This window comes from Conger conger, chromosome 4, assembly GCF_963514075.1.
Source record: "Conger conger chromosome 4, fConCon1.1, whole genome shotgun sequence".
NCBI lineage: Eukaryota > Metazoa > Chordata > Actinopteri > Anguilliformes > Congridae > Conger > Conger conger.
The window spans coordinates 53,756,707-53,775,289 of NC_083763.1; positions in this window are offsets into that span (position 1 = coordinate 53,756,707).

Here is an 18,583-nt window from a genome sequence, read left to right on the forward strand (position 1 = left end):
TATTCACAGATCAGTGAGTAAAGTTGTAACGTCACTAGTGTAAGTACAGTAAACTATGCTAACCAAGGACCAAAGTACAAATTCAAAATACATGCTGATACTTCCTTAATCTTAGTAAGAGAAACAGAAAACAAAAAAAATGAAACCTTAAATACCACAACGTAAATGTTAAGATGCAATTTGAAGAGGTAGGTTGTCTGTCTGCATTGGGAGACATCCGATTATTCTGATGTCCTGACCACTTTGAGAAGTTTGTTTCACTGTGAGGCCAGTACAGACTGGCCTCTGACATGCAAGGAGGGAGTGCCTCAAAATGGCGGAACAGAGAGACCTGGCAAGGCTGTAGGGTTTGAAGATTCACTGGAGGTATGGTGGAGCTGTTGCATTCGCTGCTCTATGAGCTAGCACCAAGGTTTTAAACGTGGCTGCTCTGAAGTGAGATGAAGGGAGTGATATCCAGTAAACACATGAACATGTTCAACATGCTGAACCTGTGGAGTAGATGGTCAAAATGCAATAATTCCAGTTTATATTTAAAATAACTGACTCAATCAAATCTTTGATTGTCAGCTAATTTTTGGTATGTGGATTGCAGAATTCACAGCAATAAAAATTGTAATTGTTTATTAATTAGCCGTACACAGCACTGAATAGGTAAAGCTGCGGAGACAAATCGTCACTCCTACTCTTATTATTTAGTTTCCAATTATTCCAATATTATATTCCAATATATATCCAATATTATATTCTCAAAGTTCAAAAATAGTATATATCAAGGAAGAAGACTGTCAAACTCTTAACAAAGGATTCGTTGTCCCTGGAAAATCTGATTACATCTCATTTGGACACACAGAACAGATACACATCAAACTCAAGACTTGGTATAGGTACGGCTTGCAATGATGCAGGTGAAATAAAACTCTTTTTTTTCCACACTGGCTCAACTGTAACATTCCCGAGTAGCATCCAAGTGTTATAGCTTGACCTGGGTCATGTAAATATTTCCAGTAACATACTGCTCTAGCCATGGCCTGACCTCTTTAATTCAGTTACTACTGGCAAACGGCAAGATAGACAGGCCCAGGGTTTACTTTAGGATTATCACTGCAGTTGCAGTAGGATTATCGCTTGATTGCTGCATGGTTAATTCATGTGAAACCCCATCACCCTTATATTCATCTCCTACCCTCATTCTCCACCATACTTCAAAAAGTTTTGTTTACAAACAGTAGGAGAAAGATAGGGCATGCCTAAAAGCAGTGGCCTGATTATCTCTGCACCCTTATATTACTTCAAAGAGCTTGAAACTGAGAGATGCTCAAAAGTAGGACTTTTCCTTTGACTGTTAGACACATGGGCTTTGGCATAGCTTACAAAGGTGGTTGCATATTTTTGGAGTGCAGGAAAACATAGTTATTTGTAAAATAGGTTTTGCCCCTCAGGAACATATGGAATCAATTTCTTTGATGATTCATATGTACATCTTTTAACTTTGGATTTATAAACTGGGCGTATATTTACTACAATTATGTAGAAATTATGCAAATAGTATGATTATGCATGGTCATTATACAAACATTATTATGTTTGTAAATTTGTACCTACTGCTGAAATATGTCACATGGCCATTTTGGCTATCCTATAGCGATAGTGTTGTGTTTTTATATTGCTATACTTTCATTAGTGCCTTTTAGAACATAATGTAAATATATTACCACTGACTAAAATGAGCTAGCATTCTCAGTACTGCCAAGCAAACAAATTTACATGTAAGAAGGTTTTAAACTGGAAGAAAAAGCTAAGTTGTATATTGCTGTGCAATATATTCCTCTTTAGAAAATGAGAGTGGAAGAAGGGCACAGCTGGCTTAGACCTCATGACAGTGCACTAATGGTCTGAGCGGTGGCTTTCAGCTCGCGAGAGTCCCTTCAAAGTGCCACCATGGAGCCGGACAGCAGGCAGGCAGCACGAGTGTCTGTGCACTGTAGGTCACACTCGACAGTGATTAGATGGGGGCACCAGGTGTCCTGAGCACTAAGAACGGCCATTACATAGACCTTTCTGTCTGGAGACCAAAGACCTGGTGGTACCGCGATCCCTATCAGCGTGATGCGCCAAGTCTGATGACGCTGGTGACAAAAGGCTGCACGCGCCATTCTGAACATTCTGTACAAGTAACTCTGGCCCTCAAAAATACTCTCTAATACTGCCTGAAGATTTTGGAGTTTGTGGTGGAGCAAATGAGACAGAAAAGACAAGCGATGCAATGTTATTGTTATTGTGCAAAAATGCAGAATCACATCTGAACATTTCAGGTATTCTTATCATTCGGTATGCTATCAAGTTCTTTGTTTTTAATGACATTAGGAATACAAAATTTTTTAATAGCCCTTTTTTGTCATTTTCATTCCTTGCAATGTTTCAGCTTCTGTGGACTATGTCCTGAACACATCAAGACAAGCATTTGGTGAGTTCAGCAATCACCAAAATGATCTCACAAAGCTGTGTTCGAAAAAAACAATGGAGCTAACACTAGCATTTCATTTTGAGGACAAATATTGACTGAATATTAGCCAATGTGGTTTTTACCTTACATAGGCATGTTCAAGACCAAAATCTATGGACTTAATCTCACCTATTTGTGTCACCCTTGACATTTTTAAAGCAAAGGTAGCTGTAATTTAATCACAACAGTTAAAATCATGAATGAGATTGAGATTCATAAAGAATGAGAAAGACATACATTACTGTATCTGAGCAGGTCCAGATAACAATGTACGAGTCAATGTATTCGTATAATGATACCATGAGCAAAAGGCACCTAAATAATACAGTTTCAGAAATGAGTTCAATGTGAAAGCACAGTTTGTTCAGGGAATGACAGCGATCTCACTCTCTGCATTGTGCCATTAGATACTGTGTCGCAGGAAGCAGCCCGATCTGAACATGAATACTACTGTCTTGTCCTTACCTGTGAACTGTGACTGGAATCCCCAGTATGCCGGTTTGAAGATGTCACGTAATTGTAAAGGATGAACTTTCAGATCACGGCTTGAAAAGCAGAGGAATGTGTACGGTGTCTGGAATGCTGCAGCCATGTAGCATTAACATAAATCAGCGAAAACCGATACAAAAGGCGGTGAATGCTATGTCCATGTTATAACATGGTCAGCAAAAACAAACTGACTGCTTTTGTTCTTCGTGACTCAAATGGTGGCAGCGGAAAGACCTTTGAAAATGATTTTGTGAATGTACTGCATGGTAAATGATTGAAAGTAGCTACGTCCACTGTACTTTGTCTTGCCGAAAAAGACAAAGAAGTCACAGCTGCCTGGAGCTGCCTGGAGTTGCTCAAGATAATCCTCTCACTAGTTCTCTGACTAAAACTCTTCATGTGAAGAGGACATTTGTGGCTTGTCCTGGACGATTAATTTTGCCCCACAGCCGAATCCCATCCACAATGTCAGTGTAGTATAATAGTTGGGTAATGGGTTTGCAACTCAAATGTTTGGTGTTCGAATCAACCCAGCTGGGGCATTGTCATTGTGCTCTTGATCAAGGTTTTTAGCCTGAATTGCTTCAGTAAAAAACTGTATACATTGATTGTATGTAAAAATGTAACCTGTGTTACTTGAGCTGGATAATGGCATCTGCTAAATGGCAAGGTCTCTTCACCTGTAGCTTGTGCAAGTGGACTATGGACACCCAACAGACCCCCTTTGATCTGTTGGGTGTTCACAGTCCACCAGCACAAGCTACACATGAAGAGACCTCCACTATTCCTCTAAGTCAAATGTCTGTAACTGGTAGACCACGGTGTAAACAGAACAGCTCATTGCATCGCATTTTTGGTACATAATGTAATAGTCTGCATTCTTCCTAGCTTGCACCAGTTAATGTGACCACACATGAATCAAGAATTGTAAATCGGTAGAAAGTAGGGGTAAAATATTAATTTTACACAGAAACCCAGAACCTGTGCAGTGCGGCACTGACCTCACAATGACGTAATGAAACTCAATATAAACAAATGTCGTCTTGATCCAGGTCAGTATTATCAGTGCATTTTCTTCAGTTGGATATGTATTATCTGTCCTTTTGTTTACAGAGCCATTAAGTACTTTAAGAAGCTGCAATAAGTTTTCACCTTGAAGGCAGAAAGAGTGGAATGTTTAATCCGGGACAAAGCAGAAGATACGCTCTGCTGACTCTGTCAGGGCTGGAAATACATTTTTGTATGCTACCATCTCCGCTCACTGTTCCTCTGACCCGGGCAGAGGAAGAGATTAGCACCTGCAGAACAAGATTTCATCCATGTAATGGGCCCACCGGCTCAATATCAAATACTGCGAGGAGTTGAAAGAGGACCGACTTGAGGCAGCCATGTCAAATTCAGGTATCAACACCTACCTCATGTGTTTTATGCACAATCCTACACCCTCAATACTTACTGATTTAAAGGAATCATTATACAACCAAACCAATTACATTATTTATTCATATTTATGTGATGTGTTTACTAACCTTACGTTAAGTAAATTAATACATGACAGGAGTGAAAAGAAGCTCTTTTCTTTTTGTTATCAACACAATTTTGGGCCAATTTTGCAAAATAAATTGAGAATAAGCAATTGTCTGGTAAATGAGTCTAAATACTGGCTGCATCCTCCCTCAAAATAAGATATAAATATCAAATACCTTTGATATTGTACAAACTAAATGATTACTAAAGGAATATTGACAACCATACAAATATATTTCAGACTGTCACAAAAATCAACAGTAATGATTTAAATGTGCATGCATGTGATAACTTTTATACTATTTTTAGTATAAGTAAACACCAATGCATGAAAACAAGTAAAGCAACTTTGTGGGTGTATGACATGCAGACAGGAACTGGTGTCGAGGTACAGTAGATGATATATGGTCAAGCAGCACAGATATTTTAATTATTTGCCTGTCCAAGCTTGTCTACCAGTAAAAATAGCACCAATGCTAGATACTATAGTCAATTCCCTGAACAATCCAAATAAAAAGTAAACAAATATTATCTACAGCTGTCTCCACATTGCATATTTTTGTGGATCATCATAATCCACGCTTCCTTTAACCTGTGTACTGTATAGGTCCCAGGGATTGGTCATGAGATGGTTATCAGCTGTTTGGATGATGATTCAGTTATTTTCCAGAAAATGTTTGGCATTAAAGGATGCTACTATAATGACAATTGTACTATAAACATGTGTCATTATACAAGGAAGAACAAGTCTTGCCAGAAAAAATGCATCATACCATCTTTACCAAAACAGAACAACAGTGCAAGAAAAGAAGAAAAGATTTGAACAGAAATAGAAACATAGGAAAAATACAATTGGAATTATTCATTTTTGTTTATTGATCAAATGTTTTTTATTGAAAAAAATGTTGTGAGCTGACAATTATAAGACACGTTTTAAAAAAAGAACTTAGTGTCATAAATATGTTGATTATAGGGCCCTTAATACTTTTATACAAAACTAAAAAGTTTGAAAAAATGCTCCATTTAAAAAGTCATATCTGCTTAGAGCCCATTCACTTTGGATTCTCTATAGTTCAATATCTCAAAGCGATTTTTCATTCTCAGCTCACAATTTCCCAGAGTGAACAGTCCTTTTTTCCCCATTAAACATTCACAATTGGAATTATCGACGATATGTACCTAAAGCTGCTTAATGCATTATCATTGAAATTCTTAAAAAAAATACAAAGCCGCAATAATTGACTCTAACCCTCAGTAGTGCAATGGAATAAAATTGTAATATATTTCTGCCATACTCTTTTTTTTTTCTCCCAGAAGATCTGTCACAGAAAGATTTAACACTCAGAAGGTGACTAATGACAATATTTGCATATTCGCATGCGTACACATGCACAAAATGAAGAGGAGTCTGAAGGGGGGGCTCAATCTGCCAGGAACACACCTTCTGACGGCGAAAGAAGCGCCATTTCTCTGTCACTGCCTGACACGTCTGCCCTTTGTGTTCGTCTGTATTACGTAAAGTTCAAAAATCGGCCGGTTGGACGTATTTGTACAGTGTTACCGTCTCATCACTCCCCCTCATAATTGCGCTTTTTAGGCCGTTGATAGATCAGTTTGGGAAGTTAAGAGCAGATGGTCTCCAAGATGTTTTGAAAATATCTCCGCCGTAGACGGCCGGCAAGGCTTTGTAGATGAAAGTGCTAACTGTCGGTGTAGTGGTTAGTGGGCCTGATACAAACACGGTCGCCCTGATGTCTCGCATGTACAGACACAACTCATACGCACACTGCACTCTGAATGCCCTCTCCGCCATTGCAAATGACTGTCGTTGAGGAACAGAGGTGGCACTGTGGACCAGTGGCTTGGACACTGATTGGGAACCTGGAAGGTTACAGGTTTAAAATCCTAGGTTGATTTTGTCAGTTGCACACCAAGGTGCCTATCCACTTCTGTCAGAACTCCAGTCCAGTTTCACAATTTCAGGTACTAAACTAAGCGACTAGAATGATTCAAATATGGATTGCAAACATCACGTTAAACCTACTATTATAACTACGTGCATGCCTAACAATAGCAATGCAATAAATACAAGTTTTAGAACAAATTATGTGCAGGGAAACCAATTATATAATAAGATTATATTATGTAACATACAGAGAATTATAATCAAATGGTATCATATCTTTTTCTGTACTGCTATGACATTCAGCAAATCACTGGACTGTATGCATGGTAGAGTACACTATAGATCATGCTATTCTGTTATTCACCAAATATATTAATATTAATCTGATTGGTCTCATGTCACTTTTGAAAGTGTCTAGTGTATTCAGACTTAAGATGAACATGTTCACACTGGACCTTTCTACTGGCAATAATCATAATAATCTCATGTAAATTATAAATAACTGGATGCCTTTAAGGTCTCTGCTCTATCAGAGGTGTTCATTCTTGCATGACCCTCACAAGGGCTGAACCTAGGGAAACCAGTTCACGGGGATACTTGCTTCAGGGTTGGGATATGTTTTGGGTAAAACGAGAAGGACGGCAGGTGTGTCGAGACTGCTGAGGTACTTTCCCCCAGGTTAACACGATGCATGTTTTTAATGCCACTCTTAGCCCCTATTCAGCCATCTTTTCGTCAGTCTTCCTGGTTCACAGAAAGAGCAAAGTACATTAGCACTGTTATGTCTGTGTGGTAGAGATGAAGCACTAATGGATGTGCTAAACACCACTGGCCTTGTGTTTTGTGAGAGCAACACTGCCCAAAAGTGACCGTGTTTGAGTTGAAACTCTCTTTCTCTTTCACGTCTGTCAGAACATTCAGTTTTATTTTCTTTAACAGAGAGGAGTTTCGAACATATGTTTGAAACAACTTATTCCAGATCACCTGCCCTTTGTGATAACACTCCACAATGGGTCTGTGTTTGTTTGAATTTGACCTCTTTCAATTCATGCATCACACCTCAGCAATGTAACACATAGCCTACAACAATGGCAACATCTGGTAAGAGACAACAATGGCCATTGAATCCAGTCATGTCCTTAAAGAAACGAGAAATGTAAAGCACACTATCAATTACAATAATTATTAAAGCATTTTTCAGTGTTAGTGGTCAACAAGCTCAACCTCATTAGCTAAAATGATCCTTAGTCATCACTTCACATCACTAATATCTTATTCCTAGCTGGTTGTATGCTGAGCAGAAGCTATACTGTAGTTGCTTGCACACGGACAGGGGCATTGCCTATATTGCCTATACTATTTCAGTACTGGTCAAAGAATCTTGTAGGTGGACTGATCGTGTTCCAGAGAGCCTATTCAAAACATGGTAGCATTCCTAATTTATCTACAAGTACTTCTGTACTAGTATGTAGGAAGTATGCAGTGGCAAAACGGACCAAAAAAAAAGAAAAGAATACATTACACTGATGGGATGGCCCCACGGTCACCCTTGTGTATTCCAAGTTTGGATAAAAATACCTACTCTGAATATCATTAACAGTTATCGAATATTATAACTGTGTTATGTCCCCAGGGGCCAGTTGCACCAGCTGGACATGACGTTAAGAAAAGATGTACGGGTGCATCCGGCCCCAGGACTCATGAGTCGGATGTGCTCTGTGTCTTTTTGTTAATAAATTGTTCTATTTTTATAAATATGTTATTTTCCCATTTTGTGTTGTGACCGGCCAAGGGGGCAAATTGAGGTTTTTCTATAAACCCATCCATCCATCCATTATCTGAACCCGCTTATCCTGATCAGGGTCGCAGGGGGGCTGGAGCCTATCCCAGCATACATTGGGCGAAAGGCAGGAATACACCCTGGACAGGTCGCCAGTCCATCGCAGGGCACACGCACCATTCACTCACACACTCACACCTACGGGCAATTTAGACTCTCCAATCAGCCTAACCTGCATGTCTTTGGACTGTGGGAGGAAACCGGAGTACCCGGAGGAAACCCATGCAGACACGGGGAGAACATGCAAACTCCGCACAGAGAGGCCCCGGCCGACGGGGATTCGAACCCAGGACCTCCTTGCTGTGAGGCGGCAGTGCTACCCACTGCACCATCCGTGCCGCCTCTTTTCTATAAACCTCTTGATGATATTTAAATGGTGAATTGATTCGCACGGGTGTTTATAGTATTGTTCTGAGCATTACGTGCCTTAGCGATGAGCTTAGAGAAGCTGTCGAGCAAGTCCTGTGGGGCTTGTCACTATTATTTTGCCTTTTGTTTTTGGTGGAAATTCTGGGTGGGGGTACACTTCAAAGTATACCTGTTTCACTTCTCAATTGGTTTTCTATTTGTGCTCACGAGTTTAGCATTCAAGGAACACTGAAGACTAGTTTAAGCAGTCAGGGAAGTTCGGCAGTTAGTTAGGATCTGGGGAGGCTTCTGCGCTTGCTTTTTGGCAACACCCTGCTGCTTAGCCATCTAATTTTTCATCACCTGTTTGTGAGCTTGGGCAGATTGAGGCATGGAGAGAACCCACTTTGCCAAGCACTGTAACATTTTTGCTCAATTTTGAGCTGTTTTTGGTCCTTGTTACATTTTTGCAGTGCTGTGTTTGTGTAATTGTTTGTGTAAACAATTAATTGTTTGTTTGCGGCAGCTGTTGTATTTATGGACTTGCCTATGTGTGATAGACATCTGCGCTCTTTGTCTTTAGATTTGTTTTGTAGTTCAGTTTCCCTGTGAGACGGGCAATTCCTCACTTAATTGGCAAATTGTCCATGCGTTTGATCTGTGGTGGCTCAACTCAGTTTTACTAGCATTGGTGTTTTAATAAAAACACCTTGATGCTACATTTGTTTGAGTGACGTTAGTACTGGTTCAGTGGAGTGCACTTTTTGGCCTATGACTAGGATGGGCAGTTGCAGTCCTGGAGGGCTGGTGTGTGTGTGTGCAGGACAGTTTCCCTGGCTCTCTCGGCTAGTTGGCCATGTGAACCGTGGCTGATTCACTCGTGAATTGGGCCGCAGTGGAATGCTACAGGACGGGTCATTGGGAGCGGAGGTTGGTCCGGGGTCCGGGGGCAGGTGTGGCCCACCTGGCCTGTCCCTGGCCTGTAAGCCTTTGGTTTGACTGGGAGAGTCTCGTGTGTGACTCTGCCCATAGTCTCGTGTGTACAACTGGCCTAGGGGGCTGATCGTAACAACTGCATATTGTAAAAGATTTTAAAAATGAGACCTCTGTAGTTATTAATTTAATCGCTTGGACTGATTAAAATGTCTACACATGTTATGGGAAATTGGAACAGCACATTGCACTGATAAGATGGAGCCTGCATTCTTCAGAAATCGTTACCATTGCCTTATGTTGATAAGAATGATATCTCTGGTTAAGCTTCTTGTACCTTAAGACTAAGAAGGCACGTGCAATTAATGTAATGTTAAGTGATCCTTCAACGGTCACTCAATGCTACATACCAACTTATTGAGACAGGACAAATATCGTTTGCCATTTTCAGTCAGAGATGGAGTCTATGACTAAAAATAACCCACAGTAAAATTTCAGTTAAGTATGACTATGAGTAAATTAGGGGTTGTCTGAAAGACATCTTAAGCCCAAAAATGATTGATTGATTGATGTGTGCACATCATCCATGAAAAATGTTTATCAGGCATAAACACCCTTATACTGAATTGTGACTCAGCACAGTTCCCATGCAGGCCCCTTTGAAATGCTAGAGGCTTATTTCCTTTGAATCTGATCCGCAGACATTTGGGATTATCTGACTATCTAATCTTTCTCTTTTAAATAAAGAAAATCAATTCTTTCACAGTTACACAGAAATAACACATTCTCTGGCCGAAGGTACGCATAATGGGACAATGTTAATGCACCTTCTGCTGATGCGATCATTTATGGAATTTCTATTAGGCGGGAAACAATTTACAGTACAAACTATAATTTTGCAGAAAGCAAAATGTTTACATTTCCTGATATCCAACTGTCTTTTGGAGATGGTGTTCCATTTGTTGCTCCCTTTAAAATCCTCTGCACCAAATTGAAACAAACAGTCTGTGCGTTTGAGGTGCTTAAATCTCTTAACTGTGTGTTTTTTAGATCTGCCGGTAAACTCCCAGATTAAAAAGACGGAAAAAAAAACACAGCCTCGGTATTTGCCAGACATGTGACACGGTAGGACAATTCAAAAATATGTAAACTGAAGAAGCGCCGCAGTTCTTTGTGAAAGGGAGGCCTTGTCTCCTCTCAGTTTCACAATGAGATTTCCGACATGCTCCACAGAAGCAGATTAATCAAACAGGTTACTACTGCTGTCTTGAGTCTTAAGATTTGTCATCGTTGGTCTTGGCTCCATGGAAAAGTGTTCCAAGGGTACAGCAAGTCAACCTGAACGTTGTGTCAAAACAACCCAAATCTTTTGAAATACTATCCCTGATGAGATGGTGAAAATAACTCCTGCCGTCTTTCGGGGAAACACAATGGCAAATTAAGACATTTTTCCATTAACACAATGGCAAAATGGCCGTTCTTGATTTGTCCCTGCTAGTTTATGTCTTGGGTCCTTGTATACAGTTGCATTCTTTATAATCTCCAGACATCGCTGATGCATCTGCGTACTAGCTTGTTTAGGTGATGTGGAGAAGCTGATACTTTATCAAAGCTACCAGCATGAACCAAGTTTTCTCTGCACTGGATTGGCTCGGGTCCCGTGAGTGTCAGATGTGCCTACGTGCAGATCGCCTGTGCCGGTGTGTGAACTGGCAGCCGTTGTGTAAAAGGTCAGTGCAGACAGATAAAAGGCTTTCAGCAAGTCTAACCTGAACTGGCATCAGCAGTTTCTGCATTCAGAATAAACTTTCATAACCATATGGCTTCATGCATGGAGTCACAGAATGCAAAAAAACTGGGGAACACTGGTGTTGCATTGTGGGAAACCAATTCACTTCATTAGTACATTATGATGACACCTAGGTTGCTGTCTGATGAGGTGACCATCTATGTACAAGGGATCTGGTTGTCTTGCTGGGGAACTGTTGAACAATCCCAGTAACAGGAAGGAGAAGTAGGGTCAGGGCACAACCACACTACTGGCGTATACAAATCAGTTAGGCCAAAAAGTCTATTCCATTGTCTAAGATGCATACATTTCTAGAACTCACATCAATAAACAATCTAGAGTAAATATGATGTAACTCCTTATTCTGGATGAGTGGTATTCAATTTGTAATTGCTGCAGACTAACTGATTTGGGAATTTTTCAGTCTGAACGGGCTCCTGACTCTTATCTTGCCTGCAAGACAGAGTATAATCAGAAGCATGACTGCTAGCAGTGCCAATTTTTGAACTTGTGTCTTCTTTCAGTTGTCAAGCATCATGAGTGTGATGATCATGTTTTTGTTTTTTTATATGTTGCCTGAGATAAAATACAATACATTTCATGGTTTGAGATTATGCGTCAGGCAAAATCACAGGGTTCCAGTAAGTATGTGGATTTTCAATCACATTGACCTCATTAACTTTCTTGCAGAACCAGACAAGATAACTCTAAATCACGATGGTGTCTGCAAGTAGTTTATCAGGCTGTGACAGAAGATATTTCAACTAGCACTTTGACTCAAGTTAATTTCACAAACAATCTTTTACCTTTGAAATAGTTTGCATGAAACAAAAACTGCATTAGCCTGAATAAGTTCAGTTAATCAAAAATGTATTTAATCAAGCAATCTTTTGTTTTGTCATGATGATAATGAAAAAATAACTATTTCATCATTTGCGCTGCTGTATTTATGTAGATGAGATCATTTTAGCAGCTGTATTCAGAAGTGCAGAAGCACTGTTCTGTTTATAACTAACATCAAGCCCTCTGAGGGGTGTAGTCAGCACCCTTTCAGTACGCTTTACTGAGACTATATAGCCTGGACCCCCGCCCAGAAGAGCCAGGCCTGTCTTGTGACTGCGTGATGCTTTCGGGAGATAAGTGAGGGGAGGACACCTTTCCGTGAGAATCCTTATCAGAGCAGGAAGCAAAGGCCAAAAATGTACTGTCTTCTTAAATGGGCATGAAGCTGCTGGTTTAGCCACTGCCTCCGATTAAAATCTTATAGTCAGGATATTGTGCATCATCCCTGATACCCCGATAAGCAATCCCCCAGCTGCTTTGCACCATGAATTCCATTGCGCTTATTTAACTCTCCCCCCTCTCTCTCCCTCCCTCTCTCTCTCTGTCTCTGTCTCCCTCTCTCTCTCCCTTCTCTCACTCCCCCTTCTCTCTTTCTCCCTCTCTCACTCTCTCTCTCTTTCTTTCCCTCTCTCTCTGCTTCTGTGAAAAGCAAACAGCCATTAGCGGGAAGCAAAGCCGTAAGCCACATCTGACGGAGCAGGGACTCTGAGCAGGACGCCCTTTCTCCAAGACTGCTGGAGCATTTGAAATAAGATCACATTACAGCGATATGGGAAATTATTTATAAAATAGAGTCACATGCAATTTGCACATAAAAAGAGATGCTGATCGGGTCATGATAACTTTCTTCAGCATAAATGAGGAGAGATAAAAAATAAAAAAAACAATACATGTGGTGTCATTTAGCCCCTTCATATTCCTAAGAAGTTATAGATTATATTGACATTTAAGAAAAACAGACAGGAAAAATGAATGGAAACAGTACACACCTGTCTGGTACCTGTTGAGTAAATCTCACCAGAATCTATTAAATCACGAACAAAGAGAAACAGGCACAATGAGAACTTGAGGTGAAAAGATTATTTTAGCTGAAATTAATTTAATCAGCAGCTGTGATATTCAAACAGTACAGTGACATTTGCACACTGCATTTTCTCTATTGACATATATTAATACATTAATGCTGCCGGGGTTGGTGTGCATAAGACTCTATTGACAGTGCCACATACAGTGCATCCGGAAAGTATTCACAGCGCTTCACTTTTCCCACATTTTGTTATGTTACAGCCTTATTCCAAAATGGAATAAATTCATTTTTTTCCTCAAAATTCTACACACAACACCCCATAATGACAACATGAAAGCAAAATTGCAAATGCAAATTTATTAAAAATAAAAAACTAAGAAATCACATTCAGTATTCACAGCCTTTGCTCAATACTTTGTTGATGCACCTTTGGCAGCAATTACAGCCTCAAGTCTTTTTGAATATGATGCCACAAGCTTGGCACACCTATCTTTGGGCAGTTTCGCCCATTCCTCCTTGCAGCACCTCTCAAGCTCCATCAGGTTGGATGGGGAGCGTCGGTGCACAGCCATTTTCAGATCTCTCCAGAGATGTTCAATCGGATTCAAGTCTGGGCTCTGGCTGGGCCACTCAAGGACATTCACAGAGTTGTCCTGAAGCCACTCCTTTGATATCTTGGCTGTGTGCTTAGGGTCGTTGTCCTGCTGAAAGATGAACCGTCGCCCCAGTCTGAGGTCTAGAGCGCTCTGGAGCAGGTTTTCATCCAGGATGTCTCTGTACATTGCTGCATTCATCTTTCCTTAAATCCTGACTAGTTTCCCAGTTCCTGCCGCTGAAAAACATCCCCAGAGCATGATGCTGCCACCAACATGCTTCACTGTAGGGATGGTATTGGCCAGGTGATGAGCGGTGCCTGGTTTCCTCCAAACATGACACCAGGCATTCACGCCAAAGAGTTCAATCTTTGTCTCATCAGACCAGAGAATTTTGTTTCTCATGGTCTGAGAGTCCTTCAGGTGCCTTTTGGCAAACTCCAGGCAGGCTGCCATGTGCCTTTTACTAAGGAGTGGCTTCCGTCTGGCCACTCTACCATACAGGCCTGATTGGTGGATTGCTGCAGAGATGGTTGTCCTTCTGGAAGGTTCTCCTCTCTCCACAGAGGAACGCTGGAGCTCTGACAGAGTGACCATCGGGTTCTTGGTCACCTCCCTGACTAAGGCCCTTCTCCCCCGATTGCTCAGTTTAGACGGGCGGCCAGCTCTAGGAAGAGTCCTGGTGGTTCCTAACTTTTTCCATTTACGGATGATGGAGGCCACTGTGCTCATTGGGACCTTCAAAGCAGCAGAAACGTTTCTGTACCCTTCCCCAGATTTGTGCCTCGAGACAATCCTGTCTCGGAGGTCTACAGACAATTCCTTTGACTTCATGCTTGGTTTGTGCTCCGACATGCACTGTCAACTGTGGGACCTTATATAGACAGGTGTGTGCCTTTCCAAATCATGTCCAATCAACTGAATTTACTACAGGTGGACTCCAATTAAGCTGTAGAAATATCTCAAGGTTGATCAGTGGAAACAGGATGCACCTGAGCTCAATTTTGAGCTTCATGGCAAAGACTGAATACTTATGTACATGTGATTTCTTAGTTTTTAATTTTTAATAAATTTGCAAAAATCTCAAAAAAACTTTTTTCCGATTGTCATTATGGGGTATTGTGTGTAGAATTTGGAGGAAAAAAATTAATTCATTCCATTTTGGAATAAGGCTGTAACATAACAAAATGTAGAAAAAGTGAAGCGCTGTGAATACTTTCCGGATGCACTGTATAATTCCTCCTCCAATGTATATCCAGTTTGATGACATACATTCATATAATATACAAAATCATACATACACAGTACATAAAAACCGTAATAAGCACTCCTACCCCAGACTGATGCCAGTTCTCAGTATATTTCAACAGATGAACATGGAAAATGTAAAGAAACACTCAATGAATTCCCATCAAGGATGCAGCGATAAGCACACGTCAGAAAAAGATCGTTGAAGAATTTCTTCTTGCCTCAGAAATTACAGGATATCTCTTAGGTGCCGGAAAATTTAATGAAATGAAAATAAACCCCCACACCTCTCCCTAAGAACAATGGGAAGGATTTTCAGATGCAATTGCATACTGGGATAGCTTGTCAGTCAGAGCTGAGTAAATTAGGATGAGGGCAATTCAGCCCCGATTCCTAGACTGCTCTGATTGGGGGGGGGGGCTCAGGCTTAGGACATTGCACCAGTGAATATGAGGCTGCCGTGCATACTGTTAGTATTGATGTGAAGATATTTATATCCATATTGGGTGATCTGTGTGGCGATTCCAGCCTTCATTTTATATAAAGGGCCATGACCATGCATTAAGGGATAGGGAAGACCCTACTTCATGCATTTTATTTTATTATTTTATTAGGGAAGCATGTTGTCATTTATTTGAGGAGAAATGTCCTCCCTCTTCTAACTCTGGATCTTTGCAGAGGTTTAACTGTGTGAAGCTGGAATCCACCCCGGGCCCACCCCGGGCTGATCATGCCATATTTCTCCCTGTCAAGGTGTTCGAGGTAGAGAAGGTGGATGTGATGAAATGGTACCCTTCTGAGGAGGCAAGAGCAGGAACTGGAGGAGTCACAGCTTAATCACCAGCTCAAGACATTCATCAGCAAGGCAGCTGAAGCCCTGGATATTTCTATGTCATGGGACCAGGGACCCTTTCACACTTTGATGAGGACACTCAAGGATGAGCTAAAGCCTTGGTGATCCTTCTTAGTCCAGACTGCAGATAATGCAGAAGCAGTTTGTGGCTCCCTTAGCTGCACCCCGCTGGTCTGGGAGGAGCAGACGGCTGGGAAATATGTAGAACGGTGAGAGAGTGGGCTGTCAGCTGCTATTAGGCTACGACAGCTTATTTTCCCCTCTCAGCGTTGGGGAAAGCCACAGTAGAAACTACAGGACCAAGGATGGCCTGCCCACTGCCATACCTATGTCATGTATCCTGTAGGCTACAGGATGAGCAGGGCGTGGATGCATGGGAGGAGATCCAGCAGGTCTCAGACTTCCTTCCTAGTATTTTTAAGGAGCAAGCAGAGGCTTCGGGTAAGGCTATGGCTACAATCTGGTCAGTGCAACATCCCCTCTGGTTGTCCTAGTCCTGCCTACAGCAAGAGGACCAGTCTGTTAAAGCATCCCCTGAGCCTTCAGCTATGAGGTCTCACGTATATCACACCAGTGGGGCAGAGGGGAGGCCTGGCTGGCCCCAGGATTTTCAAGGATCTACAACTTCAACACCAGTCCTTTTGTTGATGCAAGTCTCAGCAGTCAAAGAAAGGGTGGAGCTCAAGGCCGTGGAGGCCCAAAGCAACCTCCTCATGCTTGACAGGGTCTCGAACCTTGCCTGACGCGATTTCACTCCTCTGCTGCAGGCAGCATGGGTAGCACTTTGGGCGAGCCCCTAGGTCATTTCTGCCAGGATTAAGTGTTATCGGACAACACAGTACCTGGGGATGGTTCTGGATTCCAGGACTATGAATTTGAGGCAGACAGCAGTGAGGCAGATGATTTTCAGAGCCTACCACTCCCAATTTTGGCTAGGGGCAAGGGTCAGTCTCCGCCTCATAGGCCTAATTGCAGCAATGGTCCAGGTGGTCCCTTTAGCCCTTCTGTACATTCTCCTGGATCTAAAACTTTCCCCACTGAGGTCCCTGCAGATGGCCCTCTGCTGGTGGGAAGACCCCAGAAATGTGATGAGAGGGAACACTCTGGGTCCAGTGATCCTCCAAGGATGATTTCTACAGATATATCTTCAGAAAGCTGGGGTGCACAGCAGGACAGCAGTTTTACTTGCTCTCTATCATTTTCTGTCATGCTTGCAGGGCTAACATGTGCTGGTCAAATCAAGTCAAGTCCAGGGAGTCAACATACTGTGTCTGGTTCTTCTCCCTGGGGTGAGACTATTCCCCTTTGGGGAACAATGCCCTGCCCATCAGTGGCCTCTGGACCTGCTATATGCCTTCACTCCATTTTGCCTTCTCTTACCCTTTCTTCAGAGGCTACGGGTAGAGGATGTGAGAGTGATCCTGGTAGCTTTTAACTACCAGGCACCCTGTTCTCTCAAACTCTTAGTCTAGCCCCTGAGAGGAGTCAGCTTTGTACCTGGCAGGCTGACCCCTCCAACTCTGAGTTTGGCCCTTGCATCTGGTGGAACCTTTACTTCTTTGGTGTGTGTGTATATGTTGTACCTTGTTAGACATGACTGCTCCTTGCATCTCCTTTGTACTGGTGCAATGTTTCCCATGTATGTATGGACCATGTTATAGGTTCTCAATATGAATGAGATCTCTCCAGCTGTAGGCTGCTCGGAGACAGGTTTGATCAAATGTTCAGTGATACGACGGCAACTCTGGTGCTTTATAGAGGACTAATCGGCTCATGGCCAACAACAGGGGGGATTTTTCCTCATATATATGGAATATGTAATAGGGTGGAGAGATAGTCTCTTCACTCAGATAACTGTAACCAACACGGCATCTCAATCAGGACGTTGCAAATTTAACTCGTTTAATTCAAATGAAACGGAGGCTTTGTCAGGGACAACTTTGAGTCAGTCCAATCAATCCAGGTCACCCAAAGCATGGCTCACACTTAATTACAGTTCACTGAGAGCCTCGCTCTGTGTCATCATCAGTTTTTGTTTCAGCTGAGGAATCTGCTGCTGCTTGGAAATGTAGTCACTTTTCCTGTGCTTCCCGGCTGCCAAGCCCTAGAAGGCACCACCCTGTGCCAAGTCTACTCTTGCTAATACATGCCAGGTCTGTGTTCAATTAAATAAACAGTACAACTGACCGGTCAAACTGAAACTGTATTTGCTTTCTGAATTGATTCAATTGAAGTGGAATAGGGCCCAACCAAGGGCAGTAGTATAAATGTTGCACCTGGAAATACTGTTTATTGGCTAAGAATAATGCTTGGATCTGATATTATGTGTGTTTATAGACAAGACCCAATTGATTCAGCCGTTGTAAGGCTGATTCTACAACTATATCGGAGGTTCTTGATTCTATTTTAAGTGGCCTTACAAGTACCAGAAACATAAACCAGGCAATCAACCAGTTACAGAGAGAATTAGAGTCAGTGTACTTGGAGAGCCTGCGGTTGTTTGCCCACTATACGTAGAACACGGCAGCATTTTATGTACTCTATTTTAAGCAGACTAACCTGGCCATTCTGTTCTTGAGGCTTACCAGGGGTTTGCATATTGTGGTCAACCCTCTGAGATTATGCTGGTATAATTTTGTCTTTATGTTAGTCTTTATCTCATCTATGCTTGCATCCTGCAG